Raw genomic sequence first — 20,526 nt, 5'->3', positions numbered from 1 at the left:
ATCTCAGCAGGATATTTTCTGTGCACATGACTGTGTCCTTTCATGTTAGTGCTCTGGCATTTCCACCTGTGTAATTGGCTTCTCTATCTAAGTTATGAAGTGCCATGCAGGGCTCAAATCTTTATCTCTTGTACTCCGCTGGGTGTCTGACACCATGCTTGTAATACATATCCAGGGTTCAAATACATTATTGCATAGCAGGGTTGGACCCACTTGGTGCTTAAATCAGAGGATTTATTAGAAATATGAATTGCTGCCTCTTACTATATTGAGTTCAGAAACATAACCTGAGCTTTGAGAATATGAAAGAAAACAAAAACCTCTGTTTCCCCTTATCCCTCCTACCTCAAAACAATTAACCCCAGCTACATCAAAGCTGAATCCAGTTTTGAGTAGGAACATTCCCATCTGAGAGTGTTGGTAGGCGTGAGGAAAGACAAATTGCTCCTACCACAAGGAAGAGGGATGAAAGAAAGAACAAAAGTAAAATATCTTGGAAGCTGTTCAAGTTTCTTAATAGACCATTAACCAACACTTAGTGAGGCAGAGCTCTGGATTTGGGTGGATGGCACTGCTTTCCCCAGAGATTGAAACTGAAGAGTGGGATTGATTCAGACATTACTATACCCCAGAGCACACTGATTAGACCTTTTGAATTTATTTGTTCGTTTACAACTGTTCTTTGTCCTGACATGGACAGCCCCTGGGAGATTTTAAAATCTTCAGATCTCTGATCCTTTTAAAAAGGTGCTTTTCTATTGTAAAAGTAGTATGATGGGAGGGTGGAGCGGGGCAGCATGAATCCCCATTGCTCTGTATAACTGGACTGGATATAAAAATTTTATGCTTATGTTAGTAAACGCATAGTACCTCTTCAATGCAAATAATCAGTTTTGAGAGGTGAGCAAGAAAAAATATCATTAGATATTTTATTCACTGTGTTTAATCCATTATAGATGTCACTTGGAAGAAAAGCATTAAATACGATGCCACCTCACAAAGATCCTATAATTTTAATGTATTAGGCATTGGGACATCTCATTCAGCATAACTCTGACTATAAACACGGCTTTAATAAACCATTTGATTTGCCTTGTAGGTAGCTATGGAGGAACAAGAATTTCTTTACAAAATTTATCAGAATGTATTTTAAAACCTGATGACATGAATTGATCCAATTATTTTTCTACCTCTCTCCACTAAACCTGTATTCACAATACTTCACAAAGGCTTTAAAAATTTTTTCTTGCTGTAATAAAAATCACATCATATAAAACATACTATTTTCACCATATTCGACTTTACAGTTCAGTGGCGCTAAGTACATTCACATGGCTGCACAACTCTCACCATCATCCATCTCCCGAATTTTTCACTTTCCTAAACTGAAACTCTGTCCCCACTGAACACTAGGTTCCCATTCCCCTTCTCGCCCTGACCCACACTCTGGTCCCTGGCATCTATCAATGTATTTTATGACTCTTTGAATTTAACTATTCTAGATACCTCACATAAGTGGAACTAGAGTTCATTAGTGAAGTAAGTCAGGAAGAGAAAAACAAATATCCGACATTAATGTATATATGTGGAATCTAGAAAAAATAGTACAGATGAACCTATCTGCAAAGCAAAAATAGATACACACACATAGAGAATAAATGCATAGACACCAGTGGGGAAAGAGGAATAAATTGGGAGACTAGGATTGACATATAAACATTGCTATGTATAAAACAGATAACAAATGATAACCTATTTATAGTATAGGAGGGTGAAAAGATACAATCTGTAGGACGTATATTAACCTCTGAAATGTATTCCAGTACACACAGGTGTGTGTGTGGGCTCAGTCGTGTCGGACTCTGTGACTCCACGGACTGTAGCCCACCAGGCTCCTCTGTCCATGGGATTTTCCAGACAAAAACACTAGAGTGAGTTGCCATTTCCTACTCCACTCATATACAGGAGGTGCGGACAAATACTGTCTGACTCCACTTATACAAGGTACCTAGCAACAGCTTTTTAAAAGGCATTTTTGTGCTGTTTGAAGCAAGCAAGTTTTCTCAGACTGTTCCATTGTAGAGGAGGGGAAGGCACTGTCATAGGATTCAGGGGTTATAGGTTTACAGAGGACAGCCCAGATATTGTCCCCTTCTATAGAAGAAGAATGGTTGTATTTATTCTCTCACTATGGATAACCCTAGGACGGATCAAGATTTAAATTGCTGAGTGAAGAAAATGTACAAAACTATCATATTTAATATTTCCTAGTTGATTAAGATAAAAGCTGTAAAAGGACTTTGCATTCTGAAAAAAAAAATGAGGACAATTGATTATTCTTCCTCCCTAATAAACTGGTGAAGGGAAATTTAAAATGAAAGAGGCCACCTAACTCCTAAAATTCACTCATAGCACTAAGAAAGAAATGAACAGATTATTACATCTGTTTTAATAGAAAGATATTTTGGGACAATTGTCCTCAAGCTCATCCCTCTCATCTTTAAAAATAAAAAGACATGAAAAAAAAAGTGCTATTCCCCAGCTATTATTACTCTTCTTCCCTTCACATGCAAGCATTTTCAAAGCAAGCCCTAAACTTGAAGTCTTGACTTTCTCACATCTCAATTATTCCATAACCTACTTCACATGATTTTCATTTTTCCTTCTTAATAAAACTGTTCCCACCAAGATGATTAACAGCTTCTTGGTTTGCAGACTCAATGGATGCATTCACAGGTTAGTTCGATCATCTGTAACATTTCACTAAGTCAGCCCTTCTCTCCCACTAGAACCCCTTCCTCTTCTGACTTCCGCATTCACTGCTTACTACTCGCATTTAGTTATTTTACTTCTTTCTGTACATTCATTCTTTCACGCAGTCCAGTCTTCCTTTCTCCAACCTACCCTTCAAAACTGGGATTTCTCAGCTTTTGTCTTCATTTGTGTTTCTCTTGTTCTCCTTTCTCCTTATTTTCCCCAGGTGATCTTATGTACAGAGATATCCACAAACATCTCTTATATATACTGACAACTCACTGCATCCAAAAAACTTATTTATGTAGAAACCTGCATTGCCTCAGAGTTTGATTTCTCAAGTTTCCAACGAGAACCCCAAAATAAACCTGAAAAAATACAAAATTAGTATATGTATTTTAAAAATATTTCAGAATAGAAGCTAGGTTTTCACATTTATCTTTAAACTGTGAGAGGATGGCAGTACACATAATAACTTTTAAAACATTTATCCTCTGTCCATGGAAGTTTCCGTACAAGGATACCGGAGTGGGTTGCCATTTCCTTCTCCAGAGTATCTTCCCGACTCAGAGACAGAATTCAAGTCTCCTGCATTGCAGAAGTCTTTATGATCTAGGCCACCAGGTAAATCTCCCAATAAATAAATAATAACTGTAAATGAAATTAATAACAGTGATGAGATATTTTCACTTTTAAGGAAGAAGTTACTGTCTAGATTCTACTGGGAAAAGTAACAGCGAGAAATACTGCTTTACTTTGAGCCTTAGACTATAGTATGCAAACTGAATAAAAAAGAATGGATCATTAGCGTTGAAATACGTGCCTATTTCTTTAAAAAGAAGACTTCAATATATAGACCACAAAATTATTGTGTAAAAAGAAGATTGATTTCCCTACACATGAATGATTTGTCTAGAGTATGAAGATTTATTATCATAAGAAGTTATTATTTCAGGAAACTAAAGATAAAAATCAATACTTTGGAGATCATTAAATCTTGGCATGAGTTGAGTACTGAAGGCAGGAATATTTTACTGGAGCATTGGGGAATTTATATTTTAGGGACTCTGGAGGTCATTTTGCTGACATACTTCATTTCATTTCCATCTAAAACAAAGGAAAACAAATTACCTCTTCAAGTTATCTCTGCCGAAATGTTTTAACAATGTGTGCAACTTTATATTTGATTTCAAAGTTTTGATTTGCTCTATAACTGTGATCAATAAAACCAAGGCAGATGAGAAATGAAGTAATAAAGGTTTATAGTCAATGTAATAATTCTAGAACAAAATGTATTTTAACCAAAGGAAGTATAAAAGAGTTTGGCAAAAGATGGAAAATTAAAATAATTCATATTTAAAACCAACATTGTTGTTAAGGTAAATAAAAGTGAGATATTTTATCCTCTAGTGTAATAGTGAATGAAACCACGGAGCCATTTCTTTCTTAGAGTCTGTTCTTCTCAAATACAGTACCTCGTTCCCTATTAAAAGCTTTCAAATCAGATTTCAGTAAATCAGGATCTAGATGATTCTGAACCATTCCTGAAATACTGAAACTTTGTTCTCTCTGGGAGCAGTCTATTCTCTTCTGCAAGATGAATTCCATCTTTTGGAACAGTCAATAAATGAATGACCACTCTTGGAATTCTGCAGAGAAGGTGAAAAATGGGCTAGAAGATTTTTTATAGAAATTGATAAATAGAAACCGACCAAAAGAAAAAGTTCTGTATTGCAAAATATATATGTGATTTCCTTCTTTTCTCCCTTCCTCTCTCCTCTCCTCTTTTTTCTCCTCTTTCCTTTCTTCAGAAGTAGAAAAAGGCCAAGGGTTAAACGTGTAACAATCACTATTAGCATAATATTTTGATTAGCAATCATCTTTGGTGAAAACATTGGATGTGTAGCAGGTTTGTGTTTTCAACTTGATAGTAGAACAGTATTTTTAGTTAGGCTGTCAGCAATAAAACTATAATTCTGTGAAAATTTCTAGAGACATATTCGAGGAGGAATATAATTTGAGAAATGACCAATAATAAAACAAGCAATAAATGAAAGTTGGATACATGAGGATATGTAGCTGAAATATTTTAAAATTAAATCTGTACTATTAATAATATGAAGAAGGCAATGGCAACCCACTCCAGTACTCTTGCCTAGAGAATCCCATGGATGGAGGAGCCTGGTAGGTTGCAGCCCATGGGGTCGCTAAGAGTCAGGCACGACTGAGCGACTTCACTTTCACTTTTCACTTTCATGCATTGGAGAAGGAAATGGCAACCCACTCCAGTGTTCTTGTCTGGGGAATCCCAGGGACAGAGGAGCCTAGTGGGCTGCCGTCTATGGGGTCTCACAGAGTCAGACATGACTGAAGCGACTTAGCAGCAGCAGCAGCAGCTGAAATAATTTAAAAGAAAATCTGTACTATTAATAATATGATATAATAAAGTTGAGTTAGATATATTTTAATAAAGAGGCAAGGGAAAAATTAAATAGTTGCTATTACAATAAATGAAACAAATTTAAATGGGAAGGGTAAACATTAATGAATATTCTGGACTAAAATCAAAAGGTTCAAAAGTAGATGAAGATAAGTTAAATGTAGAGAGTAAGAAATTATAGTACATATATAAATGAACACTGTTTCTTCTAGCATCAATTTTCTGGAGAAAATAAGATGAATGACTGAATTTGTTTTTCAATCTGAGTGTTATTATATTAGAGAGGACATTAAACAATGGTCTGAGTATTAAAGAATAACACCTATCAGAGAAGCTGGACTAAACCATTTTCTTTTTATAGGTATACCTCAACCATATTTGTTGTGCCAAATAAAATATATAAATTATTAATATTATGTAAAATGCATACAAAATAAAGGAATAATCTGTACAAATTTAGCATTATATTAGGCACTTTAAAAAAATTTCATTGAATAGCTTATAACACATAAATAAGATTTCTAGAAAGTGAATTCAAATACCTATGATGCATATCAAATCACTGTCTTAAGAAAGAGGAAAAAAAAGAGGATATTTTTTACATCCTGGCCATAATAAACTAATCTTAAATACTGCTATGAAATTATATGGTGAGATACTAGATATATTTACTACAAGATAATTTGTAAATATGGCCCTAACATATCAAGTCTTATCTGATACTAGTGAATTTAAAGAAGTTTAAATATTGTTATGTCGACATTATAGCAATTTAACATAAAAAATCACAATTAACCACAGTAAACTCTACAACTAAGTGATAAATTGCAATTTGGAATGGTCATTAAAGATATAGTCAAAGGCTTTAAAAAATAGCAACCCCTCCAAACATAGAGTTTATTTCAAGAATACAGTATATGTTCAACTTTGGTATACATATGTATAGCACAACTTCTCAGTTATGTTACCAGTATTTTGTCAAATTCATAATTTAGTCATGGACAGCAAATGAAGAGAATCTATTAATACCTCTTTTTTAAATGAACATTTCAAATTAGTTCTAAAAAGAGCCACTTTTATTTCAAACAAGCAACTTTTGTTTACCTAGTGGGCTTTTGTTTACCTAGTGGTAAACTTTTGTTTACCTTGTTAAACAAGGACTTGCCTATTTAATTGATATATTCATTTAATATATTTAACTAACATATTTTCATTGTTTTTATTTTTTTTTACTTTATGTGCTTTGTACATCTTGAGTGAAATAATGTTTCATATTCATACTTATCTAAAATATAAGGAATAAATATTCTAAAACTTACACAGTAACATTTGATTTTGATTTTTCTATATAGAAGTTATTATTAAGCATAATCTGACCTAGTTTCAATTATTTCACCAAGATCATAAGAGGTACAGGCACAGTTTTGCTCAAGGGTCAAGCATCATCACTCTGTCTTTGTTTATTTTAAAAGCACTTTGTAGTTATATGTATCAGTTCAGTTCAGTTCAGTTGCTCAGTCATGTCCGACTCTTTGTAACCCCATGAATCGCAGCACACCAGGCCTCCCTGTCCATCACCAACTCCCGGAGTTCACTCAAACTCACGTCCATCAAGTCAGTGATGCCATCCAGCCATCTCATCCTTTGTCATCCCCTTCTCCTCCTGCCCCCAATCCCTCCCAGCATCAGAGTCTTTTCCAATGAGTTAACTCTTCGCATGAGGTGGCTAAAGTACTGGAGCTTCAGCTTTAGCATAGTGTTGATGAATTTACCTTAATTTGTTTTCACTTTTTAGTCTTCATCCTGTAGCAATTAATAGAATGTGCAATAATGCTTAGCTAGCAAAAAGAGTCAGACACAACTTAGCAACTAAACAGCAACGTAGAACTCTGACCAGGTTGAAGTATATTTTAGGGGCACATGGGAGGTAGTTTCTAAAACTTTGGTTTCATTAAAATGGGGTTCTAAATAAGTACAAAAAATAACAAGAATACTAATTTTCCTTAAACTCTGAATTTCCAAAGTGCTTAATATTACTCAGGAAATTCTTCCCAGCAAAACTCTTTTTTTTTTTTTTTGATTTTTTTTTTTTTAATTTTAGTTTTTTATTTTTTAAATTTTAAAATGTTTAATTCTTTCATGCATTCCCAAACATGAACCCCCCTCCCACCTCCCTCCCCATAACAAAAAGTGTTCTACACATATTACTCTATGCCCAAAACCCTCATGGCGAAAAGATAGGTACTTAGATACAACCTTCCCTGATAGCTCAGTTGGTAAAGAATCCAGCTGTAATGCAGGAGACCCTGGTCTGATTCCTGGGCTGGGAATATCCCCTGGAGAAGGGATAGGCTACCCATTCCAGTATTCATGGGCTTCTCTTGTAATTGAAATCAACATTGCAAAATTCTAGGCCAGGGCTCAAATAGAAATAAATATGAGCCAGTACCATACTGTCTTGATGACTGTGGCTTTGTAGTAGAGCCTGAAGTCAGGCAAGTTGATTCCTCCAGTTCCATTCTTCTTTCCCAAGATTGCTTTGGCTATTCGAGGTTTTTTGTATTTCCATACAAAGCTTGAAATTATTTGTTCTAGTTCTGTGAAAAATGTGGCTGGTAGCTTGATAGGGATTGCATTGAATTTGTAAATTGCTTTGGGTAGTATACTCATTTTCACTATATTGATTCTTCCAATCCATGAACATGGTATATTTCTCCATCTATTAGTGTCCTCTTTGATTTCTTTCATCAGTGTTTTATAGTTTTCTATATATAGGTCTTTAGTTTCTTTAGGTAGATATATTCCTAAGTATTTTATTCTTTTTGTTGCAATGGTGAATGGAATTGTTTCCTTAATTTCTTTTTCTACTTTCTCATTATTCGTGTATAGGAATGCAAGGGATTTCTGTGTGTTGATTTTATATCCTGCAACTTTACTATATTCATTGATGAGCTCTAGTAATTTTCTGGTGGAGTCTTTAGGGTTTTCCATGTAGAGGATCATGTCATCTGCAAACAGTGAGAGTTTTACTTCTTCTTTTCCAATTTGGATTCCTTTTATTTCTTTTTCTGCTCTGATTGCTGCACACACATATGGACACCTTATCTTTGACAAAGGAGGCAAGAATATACAATGGAGTAAAGACAATCTCTTTAACAAGTGGTGCTGGGAAAACTGGTCAACCACTTGTAAAAGAATGAAACTAGATCACTTTCTAACACCGCACACAAAAATAAACTCAAAATGGATTAAAGATCTAAATGTAAGATCAGAAACTATAAAACTCCTAGAGGAGAACATAGGCAAAACACTCTCAGACATAAATCACAGCAGGATCCTCTATGATCCACCTCCCAGAATGCTGGAAATAAAAGCAAAAATAAGCAAATGGGATCTAATTAAAATTGAAAGCTTCTGCACAACAAAGGAAAATATAAGCAAGGTGAAAAGACAGCCTTCTGAATGGGAGAAAATAATAGCAAATGAAGCAACTGACAAACAACTAATCTCAAAAATATACAAGCAACTTATGCAGCTCAACTCCAGAAAAATAAACGACCCAATCAAAAAATGGGCCAAAGAACTAAATAGACATTTCTCCAAAGAAGACATACGGATGGCTAACAAACACATGAAAAGATGCTCAACATCACTCATTATTAGAGAAATGCAAATCAAAACCACAATGAGGTACCACTTCACACCAGTCAGAATGGCTGCGATCCAAAAATCTGCAAGCAATAAATGCTGGAGAGGGTGTGGAGAAAAGGGAACCCTCCTACACTGTTGGTGGGAATGCAAACTAGTACAGCCACTATGGAGAACAGTGTGGAGATTCCTTAAAAAATTGCAAATAGAACTACCTTATGACCCAGCAATCCCACTTCTGGGCATACACACCGAGGAAACCAGAATTGAAAGAGACACATGTACCCCAATGTTCATCGCAGCACAGTTTATAATAGCAAGGACATGGAAACAACCTAGATGTCCATCAGCAGATGAATGGATAAGAAAGCTGTGGTACATATACACAATGGAGTATTACTCAGCCGTTAAAAAGAATTCATTTGAATCAGTTCTGATGAGATGGATGAAACTGGAGCCGATTATACAGAGTGAAGTAAGCCAGAAAGAAAAACACCAATACAGTATACTAACACATATATATGGAATTTAGGAAGATGGCAATGACGACCCTGTATGCAAGACAGGGAAAGAGACACAGAAGTGTATAACGGACTTTTGGACTCAGAGGGAGAGGGAGAGGGTGGGATGATTTGGGAGAATGACATTCTAACATGTATACTATCATGTGAATTGAATCGCCAGTCTATGTCTGATGCAGGATGCAGCATGCTTGGTGCTGGTGCATGGGGATGACCCAGAAAGATGTTATGGGGAGGGAGGTGGGAGGGGGGTTCATGTTTGGGAATGCATGTAAGAATTAAAGATTTTAAAATTTAAAAAATAAAAAACTAAAACTAAAAAAAAAAAAAAGAAATAAATATGAGAATTTTTATATTTCGTACATGGTATCTAATTGAGACAGAGAAAAACTTTTATAACAAAATGCAGAGCATAAAACTATGTTTGATGAAATTAGAGATAATTGGTTAATATAAAAGTCATCATGTAACTAAATACAGATTTCATTGCTCTACCTTTAAGGAAGAGAAAAGAATTTTACCATTTGTCAGTTTTGGTGAGTTGTCATTTCTTTTTAATTGAAAGCATATTTTTCTTCAAAAAAAGATAAAATTGGTTCTGTGTACACACACACACACACACACACACACACACACACACACACATATGCATATATATGTGCCCTAACATGAAGAAAAAGCAAACCTGGAACTTCATATAATGTAAAGGCAGACTATGCTATGGGTTTATGATTAAACTATGCTTTTATGGTTAAGTTAATTTGAAGGACTTGGGAAAAATTACTTTTTAAGCTCCAAGAAGACTTATCTCCACATAAAATTGAACTTGACTACAATTATCATTAAATAAATTTTGTAAATATGTTTAATTTTATCTTTCTTATGCAAATAACCATATAAATATGGAAACAGATGGTAATATTATTCAGTAAAATGAATATGTATTATTAGATGCATCCAAATTTATTCGATGAACATAAATTTTCATCTTCTTTTTAAATGTAATGGTTAACATAAAACTTTAGTGGTAAAGTAAACATATGTGGAATAGCTGCAGTATGTATGTAGAAAATTTATATCTATGTACATTATTTAGATGTATTTTTCATGGAAACTGTGGAAAATATATTAAGCTTTCCATTTCTAATCACTTGGTTTTACTGTGGATTTTCAAAAACGGATTTATCTTGGCATTGAAACATTTTTATATTTAATATACATGTTTAGCACCAAAACCTGAATTTTACAAACTATTCACATAATTTGTAGTGAGATAAAACTACCTTAGATTCTATAGTTTACTTGAAGGACACTGTTAAAATTTCTTATGTACATGATGTCTGGATACATTTTTAAAGCTATTTAGGGATCTGTAGTCTTCAGAGTAATTGTTTTTTCCCTTATTTCTAATGGTAACTTTATAAATTCAATTTAATTTATTTTGGATACATATATACATATTGGAAATTTACATATTATAATTAGAATTTTACATATTATAAATTCAAGTCCTCGTGTTGGATGCAGTATGTAGAAATGCACATGAAACAAAGTTCAACAAATGCTAGTTTTTGCTACCTGGAAGCCTAAGATGCCATATGTGATGTATGTTCATTCAATAGTAGATAAAGAGCCTTACAGAAAATCTTATGTGAGAATCTGACACTCTGAAATAAATTTACCAAAATACTTTCAACTGATGAGTGAATCCTACAGTCTTTAAAGGAAATAAACATAACACATTAAAAGTCATAAAACTGAGTTTAGTTTATCACATGCTCAGGTCTACATTAGCTCATTACTCATGAAACAATACTTTCATTTTGCATCATGATGATAAGAATCAGTAGGAGTCCTTTGGTCTATTTTATTTGACATGTTGTGTTCTTTTGCTTTTTATATTAAAAAAAAGGAACAGTAATTTATTTTATTTATTTTTATAAGGAGAATTTGACAAGGAACCAAAAATTTTACTCCTAGGTTTCACTCAAGAGAAATACAAATAAATATTCATAAAAAACTGCTGGTAAAAGCAGCTTAACAGTAGCTTTATATATGACACCCAAAAACTGGGACAAATCAACTGTTGTTGGTGAATCAATACAATGGTATATTTAGCAATAAAATGATATGATATTGATATAGGCGGTAATATGAATAAAGTAAGAAAACATAAAGCTGAATAAAGACTTTCACAAGAATATACACTGTATGATGTCATTTACATGAAGTTCTAGTAGTGACTAATCTAATCCATTAGTGGGAAAAAACAAAAACAAAAATTATGGTAATTACCCGGGACCACTGACTGGGAAGAGACATAAGAGAACATTTTAGGCCCTTAGATTTATATCTTGATAGTGAGTTGAGTTAGAGTTTGTGTGCATTTGCATAAACTCAGAACATTTACACTTGTGATTTGTGCATTTTATTGTATGTAAATTTTATCTCAAAAACATAAAATATAAACAATATTGAACTCTATTATGCACCTGCCAAAATATATAGGAGGAAGCACACTGATTTCTACAGCTTATTTTCAAATGCATAAAAATCCCACAGTTGTTTGCAAGAATAGAAAGATAAGCAGATGGATACTTGAGTGTAAGACACTAACAAAGTGTTAATTTTAAAATGTAGGTGTTAGATATATAGGTTCACTATAAAATCTCTTTAATCTTCCTATAGACTTGAAAATTTTCTAATATGTGTGAACATAATTAAAAGGATATCAAGCATTCCTGCTATTTATGTGGAACAAATGTTTTCATCTTCACTGTGGTTTGCGAAAATTAATGCTAACTGGCTGTATAAATACAGCTGTCAACTATAGATTAATAGATTGCAAAGAATTTTTTTCCACAGCAGCAATCCTTAGGTTCGATTCTGACTCAAAAGAGAGGTTGAACATTTGGGCTTCCCTGGTGGAGAATCCGCCTGCAATGCAGGAAGCCTGGGTTTGATCCCTGGGTTGGGAAAATCCCCTGAAGGAAAGCATGCAACCCACTCCAGTATTCTTTCCTGGAAAATCTCCATGGACAGAGGAGCCTGGCGGGCTACAGTCCATGGGGTCGCAAAGAGTTACACTTGACTGAGTGACTAAGTAAAGCGCAAGAGTCTGCAACAAAAAAAAAAAACAAAATGTAACAGCAAAAAGTTATAAATGCTCTAGAGGTCTAATGATATGTGATGCTATTCACCTAAAGGCCCATAGACATGAAATTTCATTGGGAAATCATTATAGATAGTGATACAGTAGAGATGCAACTGAATGCAGGCTATACATTCATAATTCCTTTATAACTGATGATAATATTGTTTGCTTTGCTTGGTTGGCTGATCAGTATATTGATTTTGGTGCACTAGGAGTGAGACAGAAAAAAAGAAGTAAAATTAGTGAATGACAAATTTTCAAAGGAAGACTCAAAATGAGAGATCAAACTTGAAGCATTGCCCCAAATGAATGAGTAAATCCAGTGTTGCCTGTGATATATGTACCATAATCTTTTTCTTAATAATATATGATGCTTGTTTTTAAAAGAATGCAAAAGAAATGAATAAACGATTTAGCCATATCTAGTGTAAAATGCCTATTAAAAAAAATCTGACATCCATATTTCGGCTTTTGGGTTGTTTTGTTTAATATCTACCCACAGCAGCTCTAAGCACTCTCCTTGAACACTTAAATTCATTACTGTATATACATGTTCAAGAGGAAAACATGGGTCCATTTAGAACAAACTCTTCCTAAGTGGCTTTTAAAGATTCTATGTGATTATTCACTTTTTAATTCTACTGGTTGGTGTTTCATTTATTTTATATTCTACCTGGTTGTATTTGAAAATAATCTTTACTCCAAATGAAAAAAAGAGTCACTACCTTGTTTTTAGAAAAGGAGAGTAGAGAAAAAATGCAGGAAGCAAGTAATTAGCTTGTCCAGATCTTACAGCATGCCCTGAAGGAAATGCCAGTTTTGTCTCATTATGTGGAATTAAGCAACCAATCAAAAGTTTTACAAACGCCTCTCATTACAGAGGTCACACAGCCATTTCAACAGCTCTTAGTTTACTTTGCTGCCAAATCAATCACACACCCAATAAAGGAGTAAAGAGATTGTTCAGATTACAAAGGTAAGGAACAAAACACAAGTGCAAAATCTAAACACAGTGAACGTTTTTCCAAATTTTTTTTTAAGATATCAACTTACATATCAGTAAATGACAATTTTTACCAGAGCTTTTTGAGGGAAGAAGACAGTACTTTTTTTGTATAAGTCACTACAACACGGACATGACCTATGGATCAGTTGCTATTACTATACAATTATAATGAAATTTATTAATTATAATAAAATTCCATATTTTTGTGGCTTGATCACTATATTTCTATCACGAGTTAAAACACCATGGAACACAAATTACTTCCCCCATTTCTCTTTGATAGTGTTGGGGATTGTACTGAAGGAGAACTTCTGACAGCAGGAACTGACATCTAAGATGCAATGATTCTAAGAAATTGTTGGCAGTCAAATTTTTATATACTCTCTGTTTAGCTCCACCACAAGCAACTGAAGAACATAATCTTTATTTTATATTTTGAACAACTTCATTTTTTCCTTCTGAGCAGCTGCAATAATCACATTTCTGGGTCGAAATTGTGCAGAACCAGAAGTGTGAGGAAAATTAATCCATCCCTGTGTTAGAATTTGTACATTACCAAGACATTCATATGAAATAGTCACGTCATAATGCAATACTTCATGTGATTAATAAGAGCCCATAAATTCTGAACCACTTCTGAACTATGAAGTAAACAGCCAAAGAAGCCTATTTATACAGCATCAAGGAATAGTTGTTATGGTCTACTATGTCAGTCAAAGGCTTTAATGATAATATTTTCACACCCTGCAAGTGGTTTAGTACTATGAAATACAGAAATACATACCCATTTACAGTAGAATTGTAATCATTCAGAAGTGAATAAAGAATATCATCTTCCTGTTTCAAGGAAATGGTGAAGACATGTACGTACACAAACACTCAAGCAGAAATTGCAGAGCCAATTCCATATTTTGTCAAAGAGTAGAGTGCATTGTTGTCTCTCCATGGATGTCCTTTTATGCACTTATCACTTTAACTGTAAGCTCTTTGGCAACATAATTTGAATCAATGCTTAACTGATGCCTGAAGTGCACTGAATTATGCCTTCTATTCTGTAAGTACTTTTTGTCTACGAATGAGCTGAAACAATCTGTTGACCTTTCCTCTTCCATCATTTTCCTTTCATAAATATTTTTATCTGCTGATAAGTCTCCCCCAACCCTAAGTACCAGCCTAGATTCAAAGGGACTACCTACTGGCCAGTTATTCACTGTAGGAAGAGTGAAGTTCTCTGAAACATTTTGGCTTCTAGATTCATATGAAGAAGTCACAGCTGACTTCAGAGGAACAAAATGTTTATTTACAAATGTAATCATAGGAGCAGCTAGAGCATGGAGAAAAGAATCTCACAAGGAGTAAAAGTAGGTGGGCAGTACAAGACAGCCCAGTGCAGAATATGGAAGCTGGCTCTTGGGGTGTACAGAAATAAGGAGCCCAACATCTCCCTTGTCACAATCATAAGAGAGTAAGCCAATCTATTTTGTAATGCATTTGGGCTTCTTAATACTTTCCTTATCCTTTCTTGTAGGGAATTTATTACATCATTCTTTATCTTATTGCTTGTTTCCTTTTCCAATTAGTCTGTAAACTTAAGATCAGGTAATAAGTATTCAATAAATGTAGGGCAGAAAGAAGGACAGGGAAAAAGGCAAAGAAGAAACAAGGTTTATCCCTTGGCTTCCTGCAACATCCAGTGTGTTGCTGAATTCCCTAAATGGTGTTTGAATTATGATGTCTATCAGTTCTGATTTATTTTCCCCAGTCTCGCTTCCCCTCAAGGGATTAGAGTTTCTTATATAGAAAATAGTTTTTAAATTTTATTCTTTAATATATTGTACTATGAGATTAAGGCATACTGCCTAAAATGTTAATAGCCATTGCTCTTCCTAACAAGGAATACTATAAAAAAAAAAGGATCAAGGTCATCACATATGTCTCTACAATTTATGAGCTATCATGCACACAGAAAGATGAATTAGTGTTCTATTTTTATTTATAGATTTAATAAATATCATGCAAGTTTCTCAAATACTAATTTAAAAAATACGTAACTTGATCTTCCAACACACTGAGAATCTCCTAACCTCCTCATACGTTTTCATCCCTGACCCGCTGAAGAATGGGAGGGACTTAGAGAACCCTAACTTTTCATGTACCACCAATAAAGTACACTGTTGTTGTTCTTTAGTTGCTAAGTTGTATCCGGCTCTTTGTGATCCCATGGACTGTGGACTGCCAGGCTCCGCTGTCCATGGGATTTCCCAGGCAAGAATACTGGAGTGGGTTGCCATTTCCTTCTCCAGAGGACCTGCCTGACCCAGGGGTCTAATCCATGTTTCCTGCACTGCATGTGAATTCCTTACCACTGAGGCACCTCAGAAGCCCCAAAGTACACTGTATGCCCCACTTAAAGATACACAGCATTATCCAGCTTGAATATTTATCAGTGTCCCTGTTAAAAGGTAAAAATATTTTTTAATTTGAAAATATGGAAAATTCATTTTGGTATGTTTGACTGAGTAATTGAGTAAGAATAGCAACACAATCTTTAGTCATCTAAGTAAATGCTAAATCAACTGGATTTCATGGGAAAGGTTGGCACAAAGATAATTGTTTAAACAGTATATTTAAACATAGCTGGACTATTCCTCAAATGATGTTTGCACTTGGGCAAGTATCCCGCATAAAGAAATTCGCCAGAGATAAGATAAGCAGAACAAGAGAGTTTGAATAATTTCTGCCATCTATTGTGAGAACAGTTTGTTCTTTTCCATTGCAGACATGAAAAAAGGAAAATCCATATAAAATATCGCTGGCAATAGGGGATTAGCCCTGTTCTAGTAAAAAGTAGGTCTCCTCAGGGCTTGCTCGAGGCAAAATTGTGAAATAGGAAGAAGAACAAGTTAAAAGAGTGAGAAGAATTCATGGACTGAGAGTTTGATTTTTGCATTTTCTTCAATTTTTGAACTACATGGCAATGTAAGTTTTTCCAAGTCTCTTAATTTATCTCTTATTTGATGACATTTAAAAATAAAAATTTCTTCAGTTCAGTTCAGTTGCTCATTCATGTCCGACTCTTTGCAACCCCATGAATCGCAGCACGCTAGGCCTCCCTGTCCATCACCAACTCCTGGAGTTCACTCAGACTCATGTCCATCGAGTCCGTGATGCCATCCAGCCATCTCATCCTCGGTCGTCCCCTTCTCCTCCTGCCCCCAATCCTTCCCAGCATCAGAGTTTTTTCCAATGAGTCAACTCTTCGCATGAGGTGGCCAAAGTACTGGAGTTTCAGCTTTAGCATCATTCCTTCCAAAGAAATCCCAGGGTTTATCTCCTTCAGAATGGATTGGTTGGATCTCCTTGCAGTGCAAGGGACTCTCAAGAGTCTTCTCCAACACCACAGTTCAAAAGCATCAATTCTTTGGCGCTCAGCTTTCTTCACAGTCCAACTCTCACATCCATACATCACCACAGGAAAAACCATAGCCTTGACTAGACGTAATCATAGCATCATCTGTTAGGATTTGAAATAGCTCAGCTGGAATTCCATCACCTCCACTAGCTTTGTTCATAGTGATGTTTCCTAAGGCCCACTTGGCTTCACATTCCAGGATATCTTGCTCTAAGTGAGTGATCACACCATCGTGATTATTGGGTACTTGTATGCATATGACAAATAGAAGAATACTGGCAAATTGGTAAAAATTCCAAAAACTGGGAGCTACCCAGTAAGGTATACAATCGTTTTCTAATTTTCAAAATAATATTTGTTTGGAGTTCAAGCTAGCTCAAGGGAACTCACTGCTAATTGTTAGAATTTAAGGAAATATAGGGAAAATACTTCCAGGCAATTAATTCATTGCAGCCTTTCTCAAACTTTACTATTTAAGACACTGTTCATTCCTCTACAGCAAGGATAGTTCATTGCAGTCTTTCAGTTTTATACATTCTTTCGAATTTATTCATTTCTTCCCAGTGCTTTCTTAAGTCAAAATCCTCATCCATCCTTATTTTTAAACCCCAGAAAATAAAAATTTTTCTAAGTTGTTCAATAGAGTTCCTAAAATGACAGCAAATGAATCCTATAAAGGTTACAAGAGTAAATGAAACCTTTCCCCTTTATACCCTATGTAAAATTTACAGGAATAAATAAATTCACCTTATAAGCCATGTGTTGAAGAAACAGAATAAGCTGTATGTGTCTGTAAGTTGAAAGGTTTGGTTTAATGGACATTCCACCAGCTTCTTCCATTCTGTGGTTCTGGTACCATCATAACTGCTTTGTCACCTGATCAAGTCTTTCTCCCCTGATTTGGCATGATCGTACTGATTGTACAAGATTCCGACACAAAACAGTTTATTCCGTTACAGAGGAGACAGATAAATCACATTATGAAACATGTGACCAAGATGATGCCTTAACACACAACTTTATCTCTTATTCCCTATTGAGATGACTCAACATATACAGAGAAAAACTTTCCTGCCATTAGAAATCAGAAAGATGCTGTGTGTGTGTGTGTGTGTGTGTGTGTGTGTGTGTTATTTGCTCGTGTCCAACTTTTTGCTCTACCTAGACCTTTTTATCTTCATGTTTCTGTGGAGATGGTGTTGCTATTTAGGTTCCCTGAAAAACAGACCCTGAGATAGAAATTTTCATGTAGGAATTTTAGGATCAAAACTTATAGGAAGTACAGGGAACAGAATTGAGTAGAAGGAGGATTTTTAACTCAGCCGGTCCCACAGGGTGCTCTGGAGTTAGGATGGCTCTGAAGCATTGTCCTGAACTAAATAGAGAGGATGGTTCTGGATAACTCTGCTTTGAGTGCTTATTGGATGTAGGCTGCCCCCAGGAATAGCGGCTCCCCTTAGTCCAGAAATTCTCAGGGAAGAAGTCAGCTAGGAATTGTCAGCCTCTGACATTCCCACCTAGAGGAATGAGTGCTTCGATCCTTAAGAGGGGATCTGGGGGTGTGCCACAGCACCCACTACTGATGAACATGTAAAAGTGAGGGAGAAAGCTTTGCAGCCCTACCATCACCACTGCTCAGTGTCCCTCAAACTGTATGAAGTGCATAAACACCAAGAGCCTCAACTCCCTGCAGTTGCTTAGGGAGTTGCTAATCCACCCAAGAAGAGAATCAGTGAGCTCACCCCTGTTCACTAATTCAAGGTAATTATTTTATATGATGCTAAAAGTCATGTAACTGGTTTACTGAAAGTGGGGAGACAACACTGTGTTAGGATGATCTATAAATTCAGGAGAGGATTCACTGAGGACAATTATCCAAGCCACAATTCTCAGAATTCAAGATGAAGCCACAATTCAAGATATCGGCAGTTGACTTGACTATGAATTTAACTCATTTGGAATCTCTTCCTCAATGGCACCCTCGTATCTGGCTCATTGACTCTAGCCACTCAGTTTTTCTAGAGTAAAATCACCAGAGCCCCACACCATTTTGGATTGGGGTTAGAGAAGCACACGCTTGAATAAAATGACAAGTAAGTTGAAAATAAAGGTAGGGCAAAATAACTGAATTTGAAAATTAAAAAAAAAAAAACAACAAACAAACAGAGAGAGAGGAAATACAGGTAACAATACATAATTCTTATTTAAAATGTAGAATTTTAGGCCAGAATATTAAAGAGATACAAGCTAGAAATTATGATAATCACAAAATTTTATGCACCTAGCATATGTATTAGAATATAAAAGAAAATAAAAAGTTGCTAGCAATATGGGGAGGAATTTAATGATGCCTCTTTTATAATCAACAGACTATACAGAGTAGAAATGATATGGAAATTTTGAATAATATAACCAATGATTTTCTTGGCTATCTGTACTAATGTCAAAATCTCTATTTATAATATTTTACTTCTAAAACAGTGAATTAATACAACTGTCTAAGGCTCATAGAATAGTTATATAAAAATTCATCATATACCAGGCCATAATTTCAAACTAGATAAATTATAAAACTAGACAGTTTTCAAGGTATGACCTCAAACTACAGAAAATCTAATAATAATGTTAAATTAAATTTTTGGAATTAAAAGAAGAAAAGAAACATGTTGCTTCATAATTTGTAGATCAAAGAAGAAACAAAAAGTAAAATGGTAGACTTCTTAAATTAGGAAATGTACAGAATATTGCCTAATGAACACTTTAAAAATTGTTTTAAGTCTTTTTGCCATCAAGTAAGGAGATCCAACCAGTCCATTCTGAAGGAGATCAGTCCTGGGATTTCTTTGGAAGGAATGATGCTAAAGCTGAAACTCCAGTACTTTGGCCACCTCATGCGAAGAGTTGACTCATTGGAAAAGACTCTGATGCTGGGAGGGATTGAGGGCAGGAGGAGAAGGGGATGACAGAGGATGAGATGGCTGGATGGCATGACTGACTCGATGGACATGAGTCTGAGTGAACTCTGGGAGTTGGTGATGGACAGGGAGGCCTGGCTTGCTGCGATTCATGGGATCGCAAAGAGTCGGACACGACTGAGTGACTGAACTGAACTGAAGTTATTAAAATAACGAACTAAAGAAGATTGGAAAAAAACAAACAAGAGACACTTGAAAAACTCTAAGAAAGGCTTTAAACCATAAAGTAAATAGATGATTAGCAAACAAAAATACAAGGAAAAGCAGATAACCATGAATATAGACAAAGCTAGGGTGAGAATGTCTTCTAGAAAACAGAAGTGTAAGGAGGATTGGGAAATTGATTTCCAGTATCAGAGATAAGAAAAAGAAATAAACAATCAGATCAAGAGGAGATGATAGGTTCTTAAATTTAAAAAAGAGATTCATCATAAATAATCTGCATTCAACTATATATTTTTATTTTGCAACAAAGAAAAATATTCTATTTTATCCTACCATGTAATCTATAATTAAAACAAAGAGCATTTTTCTTTGTTGCAAAATAAAAATGCACAGTTGAATGAAGATTATTTATAATGAATCTCTTGATTTGTTTTGTTTTTTTTTTTACTTA

Source organism: Ovis canadensis, chromosome 26 (genome assembly GCF_042477335.2).
Source record: "Ovis canadensis isolate MfBH-ARS-UI-01 breed Bighorn chromosome 26, ARS-UI_OviCan_v2, whole genome shotgun sequence".
In the NCBI taxonomy this organism is placed as follows: Eukaryota; Metazoa; Chordata; class Mammalia; order Artiodactyla; family Bovidae; genus Ovis; species Ovis canadensis.
This window is presented reverse-complemented; position numbering follows the sequence as displayed.